Raw genomic sequence first — 6,827 nt, forward strand, 5'->3', positions numbered from 1 at the left:
CTTAGGAAGGGCTTCTATAGACTGTCCGAACTCGAGGGACGAGAGCTTCCCAGATCATGGCACGCCTGCAACCTAAGAAGGTACTATAGCTAGAGAAGGTAAAAGATCTCATCATAGGATGCACTCTTTTTCCTGAAAAGGTTTTTTAATGAGGCACCAAGTTGAGATTCAGAAATTATCCGACTTAAAGGGATGAAAAAACTCCCACATGTATATATTTACACTTTCTTTTAAATAAAACATATTTTAGATATTCTACAAATTTTCAAGACGCATTAATCTGAAGCATTCATCGTTCGATTATAAAGCAACAGATCGGCAGAAAAGTGTAAAACAGATTCACTGCACGATCACAATAAAGACCAATAGAGATGAAAATGCGATTCATCTAAAGGTCGACCAAACAAAGATAGAAACCACCTTCTACAAATCGGCAAGATGAACACAGAATAATGCAAGAAGTTATCAAAAGTGATCTGGAAAAAGAACCTGACGAGGTCTTATGGATTGCTAAATAATAACTTAAAGACTGACCGACGTTAAAAAGTCAGACCAAGTCAACCCAAGTTATCAGCAAATCCCTGGAAAGAGGTCTGGACAACCCTATAAAAGAGGAATTGCTATAACTTAGAAGAGATCGACATAAAGAAGTTGGTCTCCTACAACGGACAAGTTATAAAAGTAATCCCTGAAAGAGACCTGACAAAGGTCCAAGAAAGAGGATTACAAAATAACTTAGAAGAGATCGACAAAAGAAGTCGGTCTCTTACAACGGACAAGTTATAAAAGTAATCCCTGAAAGAGACTTGACAAAGGTCCAAGAAAGAGGATTACAAAATAACTTAGAAGAGATCGACATAAAGAAGTCGGCCTCCTACAACAAACAAGTTATAAAAAGTAATCCCTGAAAGAGACCTGACAAAGGTCCAAGAAAGAGGATTACAAAATAACTTAGAAGAGATCGACCTAAAGAAGTCGGTCTCCTACAACAAACAAGTTATAAAAAGTAATCCCTGAAAGAGACCTGACAAAGGTCCAAGAAAGAGGATTACAAAATAACTTAGAAGAGATCGACATAAAGAAGTCGGTCTCCTACAACAAACAAGTTATAAAAGTAGTCCCTGAAAGAGACCTGACAAAGGTCTAAAAAAGAGGATTACAAAAATAACTTAGAAAAGGATGACGCAAGAAGTCGGTCTCCTACAACAAACAAGTTATAAAAGTAGTCCCTGAAAGAGACCTGACAAAGGTCCGAAAAAGAGGATTACAAAAATAACTTAGAAAAGGATGACGCAAAGAAGTCGGTCTCCTGCAACAGACAAGTTATAAAAGTAGTCCCTGAAAGAGACCTGACAAAGGTCCAAAAAAGAGGACTACAAAAATAACTGGAAAGAGGACCAACGTAAAGAAATCGGTTATGGATGGCCAGAAATAAATACAAGTAAGAGCTAGAAAACCGAAACACGAGTTGGATCCCCACATCCACAAAGGATCCAAGCTACAAGCAATAAGTACAAAGCAATCTAAAGAGGCCGAGCAGCAAGGTTTCAGCATTCTCAAAACCCAGAAAGGTGCCAAGACAAGTGCAAACAAACATGATATAAAATGAATTATTATAAACAAGCTTCAGGATCAGGCCCAAAGCTTGAAAGCTACTTGTTGTTTTTTCAAAATAAAAAGTTGCTAAACAAGCAACTAGAAGGAGTATCAACAATCAGCAAAATATTCAAATTACAGAATAAAGAGTTTAAAAAATCCCACAAGTCGGGCTATCTACACAAACATCCAAGAAAAATTAGCTAAGATCGGGAGCCTTCTCGGTAGCATCAGTCTGGGGTGAAGGAGGGCGAGCTTGGAGAGGCACTGCATCCACCGTACCGTCGTCTCTATTCAGAATTTGACAATCAAGATCTAATTCTGGACGAGCAATCCTAGCAGGAGGAACTATAGAGGTCGACACTTTAGCAGCAGGCGCAGAGGGAGGTTCGACATCATCATCATCTTGGTCGACGCGGACAATCTTACCATCCATCACAATGTTGTCCAAGCTAAAAAGAGTAAGATCGACCTCAAGAGTGAGAACTTGAACCTGCTCCTTCAAATTATCATAAGCAGCGTTTACGCTGCCGACAAGGTGACCTTGGAGCTCGGAATAGTCAACTCGGGCAGACTCCAACTCATCCCTCAGACGTATCACCTCCCAATAAGATGTGACATAACTATATTTATGCCTCAACGCAGTGGTCCTCGGCCAATCTCACAGAAGCCGCCAGGGCAAGAGAGCTAGCCTTTTCGTTCTCCAGATCCATCTCCAGTTTGGCTACTTTTACCTCAAGCTCCTCTTTCAAGCCCTTCCTCTGGTCGAATTCCTGTTTTGCCTCCTCCATGAAGGCTTTGGTGGCATGGAGAGGAAGATTTTGAGCCGTTCGGTACAAGGCAGCTCCCATATGTGCCATTTTTACACTACTCCGAGTTATAAAGTCCAAATGACAAAGAAGTGATACATCATCCATAGGGAGGACACCGTATGGACCGATCTGCTGATCTACGAACTCGACCGCGTCAAAATCAAGGGCATCAAGGTTGAAAGTCTCAATTGTTTTTTGTTTCTTGTTGGGAGGAGCACCAGAAGTAGTAGCGGAAGACTGCGGAGGCTCGGCCAGGCGAACCCTAGGAGTGGGAATTACCCTCCTCGGGCCAGAAGATCTCGGCACGGGCGGCTTCACCGGAACTTGGGAAGATCCCTCTCCCACCACCTTGGCCGAGATATTTTGAGCAGCTGCAGCCTTCTTTGCTTTCTTGTAGGCCTTCATGGAATCGTTGTTTTTCGACATCTCTGAAAATACAGAATCGACTACAGCAATGGGTTACAATTACAAAAAGAAGAAGCAAAACTAAAAAGCAAGTATAGAAACAAGTCAGACACTACCCAAAGCAGTTCGAATCAAAGATGGATCACTCAAAAATCTTTTCATATCAAGATGGGGTGGTTCCCCCCATAAATCTTCAAGAACAATTACAAAAGCCCACTCAACCTCGTCAAGCATCTCCCATGTAATACGAGACACTCTCACATTCTTTTGCCATTCTAGAGGAAAGGCAGGCTCATCATTTTCATCAAGAAAAAAGGGGCGGGCCCCCTCAACAGCACGGACTCGGAAGAAATAATTTTTAAAATCTTTAAAAGACTCATCGTACATGGCAAAAACTTTATGCCCCTGGGCCGACCTGAAAGAAACCCAGGAAGCTTTCCTTTTGGAAGACCCTATGGGCTTGGCAGAAACAAAAAGATAGACGAAAAGAGTCTGAGAAGGTGTTATGCCTAACTCTTGGCAAAGCAGCTAAAAAATCTTGATAAAACCCCAGGAATTCGGTCTCGAAAGCAGTTAAAGGAAAGGTAATGTCAAACTGGCTGAAGAAATATTCATAGGCGTAGAAAAAGGGACGCTCCCCCTCGACAGAAGTAGGAAAGCAAACCCTCTCGTCAGAGTCGGGTGCCACAAGCTCATAATCTCTCTCTCGGGCACCACCACCACAAACCCTATGACGTTTCCTCAGCTCTACACAAAACTCAGCATCCACAACAGAGACACACATTAAGACAAGGGAGTCCAGCCAATCGGACATCCCCTCGGGAACTTTAGAAGACATCTCTACAATGTTATGACGAGAAGACATGAGGCCAACTAATCCTACAATAAGAAAAGAAGATCGGATTACTAAAAAAACATCTCAGACGAGGGGCAAAACAACTCGACTAATATGATACAGAAGAACAAACAGAAAAAGAAAACCCCAAGACTCAAACCAAAGCCCTGGGGCATCCTTTGGAGGCAATAACAAAGCAATGATTCAGGAAAAATCTACAGTTTACGTCCATCTCTCAAACAAGAAAAGTCAAATCACAAACATTTCAGAAAGACAAAACACAAAAAGTCATCAAAGCCACTATCTTTTTACAGTCTATCAGCAAAAAGCATCGACAACATCAAACACGCCAAGCGGAAATCGTCAAAGGCATAACCTTTTTTCAGAATCAAACAAAATCATCATCAAAGGCACAAACAGAAACGGTGATAACATGCAAAAGCCTTAAGAACATCAAGCAACAGGAAAGATGAAAAGGTTCAAGCAAAAGGGCAAAGAAACTCCCAGAACACACATTACAACAGCAATCAGGCACAGCAAAAGCAGAAAGATCCAAACTTTCTCCAAATAAAATCAAAACTTTTTCAAAACCAGACAGTGAAAATGACATGAGAAAGGAAGAAAAACTAACCTGAATAGAGAAAGAAGCTTCAAAGGAGATTGAAGATGGAAAGATGGAATCATCCAGAGAATTGCCAAAATGATGATGAGGCAAAATGCAGGCGAAAACAGAAAGTGAGAAAGTGAAGGGAGAAGTTACAAAGAAAGACGAAGAAGAGAAACCATTTTTTGATCGTGAATTCCAAAAATAAAAGCCAAAGAAACGGGCAATCAAAACCAATTAATGAAGGTATTTAAAGCTTCGCATATTTCCAAAGCCAAAGCGCTGATATAAAAACGCGCGCTCTTAGAGGAAAGCGTTCCACATTCAAAAAGGTTCTACAAAAGAAATCGACAAAATGCTCGAGTTCGGCTTCACTAGAGAAAGATCGAAGTCAAGGACTCTACCTCAAAGCAGAAGACTGAGCTCGAGCAGGGGCACTGTTTACACCCTGGGCCGAGCTATCCGACCCGAGCTTTACTCTTATTCTACTAAAAACCTGCTTAATACCCATGCTAACTTAAGTATTTTGGTGAAAAATAAATTTCTCCTAAAATGCACAAATCTAACCGGCAAGTGTACCGGGTCGTATCAAGTAATAAAAACTCACGGGAGTGAGGTCGATCCCACAGGGATTGAAGGATTGAGCAATTTTAGCTTAGTGGTTAAATTAGTCAAGCGAATCAAGATTTGGTTGAGTGTTTTGTGATTTGCAGAAATTAAATTGCATGGAAGTAAAGAGAATAGGGAATTAAAGTGCTGAATCTTAAAGAACAAGAAATTAAATAGCAGAAACTTAGAATGCAAGAAATGTAAATAGCGGAATCTTAAAGTGCAAGAAATGTAAACAGCTGGAATTGTAAAGGGAATTGGGGATTGGATTTGCAGAATTTAAACAAGGAAAAGTAAATTGCATCAAGCAGAGAAGTAGAAGAAGGTTTGGGTTAGATTGGATCTTGAAGCAGAAAAGTAAATGAACATGAAAACAGTAAACAGAAAATGTAAAATTGGGAAATTAGATCTCAGGACCCAGAGACTAGAAAACCAAGTCTAGATCTCAATGCCTTCCTAGATCCAACAAGAAATTGAAATTGAAATTCAAAGAGAGTGGATGAAGAGCAATTAACAGAAATTGAAATTCAATCAAGCAGTAAACAAAGCAGTCAGATCCAAGGTTGAGATTGAAATAGAATTTCTTCAATTCTCCAACCCAAAAATCCAAGACAATTGTAATTGAAATTGAAAGCAATAAAACTGAGAGGAAGAGAAGTGTATTCTCCTTCCCCAAGACAAAGAAATTAAAGATCACTCAATATCAAAAGCTCTCCGAAAACTATTATGAAAATTCCAAAAGAAAAGCTCTCCGAAGAACTTGAATTCTATCCTATTTATACACTTTCTTCCAATAATCTTCAAGCCTTGAGTTGGGCCTTTGCTCTTGGTGGAATTGGGTTGAAAGAGGCCTTGGTTGATTGCTCTTGGAGTTTGAAGAGGAACTAAAACGAACCAATTGAACCGGGTTTGAGTTTTGCAAAAGTTGGACCAAAAGTTTGAGCAAAAGTTAGGGGGCTAACTTTTGCCCAAACTTTTCATATCAGCAGCTATATCCATCTGATACCAACGTTGGTGCCAAAGTTAGGGGTCTAATTTTGGCCCTAACGTTGGCCTTACCTTGTGCTCTTGTGGCGCCAACGTTAGCCACCAAGTTAGGGGCTAACGTTGGCGCAAACTTTTGCTCCTCCCCTTGTGATTTTCATGTGCCAACGTTAGCCACCAAGTTAGGGGGCTAACGTTGGCGCAAACTTTTGGTGCCCAGGGAGGTTTTCTTCATGCCAACGTTAGCCTCAAAGTTAGGGGCTAACGTTGGCGCAAACTTTTGGTGCCCAGGGGTGATTTTCATGTGCCAACGTTAGCCTCAAAGTTAGGGGCTAACGTTGGCACAAACTTTTGGTACCCAGGGAGTGATTTTCAAGTTCCAACGTTAGCCCAAAAGTTAGGGGCTAATGTTGGGGCTAATTTTTCACCCAAAAGTTTGTGCAAAAGTTTGAGGCTAACTTTAGGTCCAGCTTTTTGCTTCCTGGTTCAATTTCACTTATTCCATTGTCTTCTCTTTACTCCTAGCTATTCCTTCTTGCTTCAACCTTTCTCCAAGCTTTCTTCACCTATCATTAATCAACCAAACACATCAAAGCTATGCTTAAAATCATGAGATATTCATTCTTTCATAATATGTAACAATTATAGTATAAAACCTCATGAAATAGCATGAATTCATACATGGTTGATTAAATCAAAGGAAACATGAAAATCTACCTAATTGGCTTGCTTGTGGCTCAAGAAAGTGCATAATTCTAATGAAAACAAAAGAAAAAGACTAGTTAAAATAGGCTAAGATGACCTGTCATCAGGTACCCCCCACCCTCCGGCGACCAAGGATCAGAAGTGCAGCCAGTCCAACAAGTCGGACATAACAGCCCCGGCCGCCACCAGCCAGCCGGACACGTCATCTCCGACTAGTACAGAAGATCTCATCCGAGATCGGTTTACAGTTTCCAGTAACCCTTGGAACAAGCTCTAA

The sequence above is a fragment of the Arachis hypogaea genome, chromosome 16 (genome assembly GCF_003086295.3).
Source record: "Arachis hypogaea cultivar Tifrunner chromosome 16, arahy.Tifrunner.gnm2.J5K5, whole genome shotgun sequence".
NCBI lineage: Eukaryota > Viridiplantae > Streptophyta > Magnoliopsida > Fabales > Fabaceae > Arachis > Arachis hypogaea.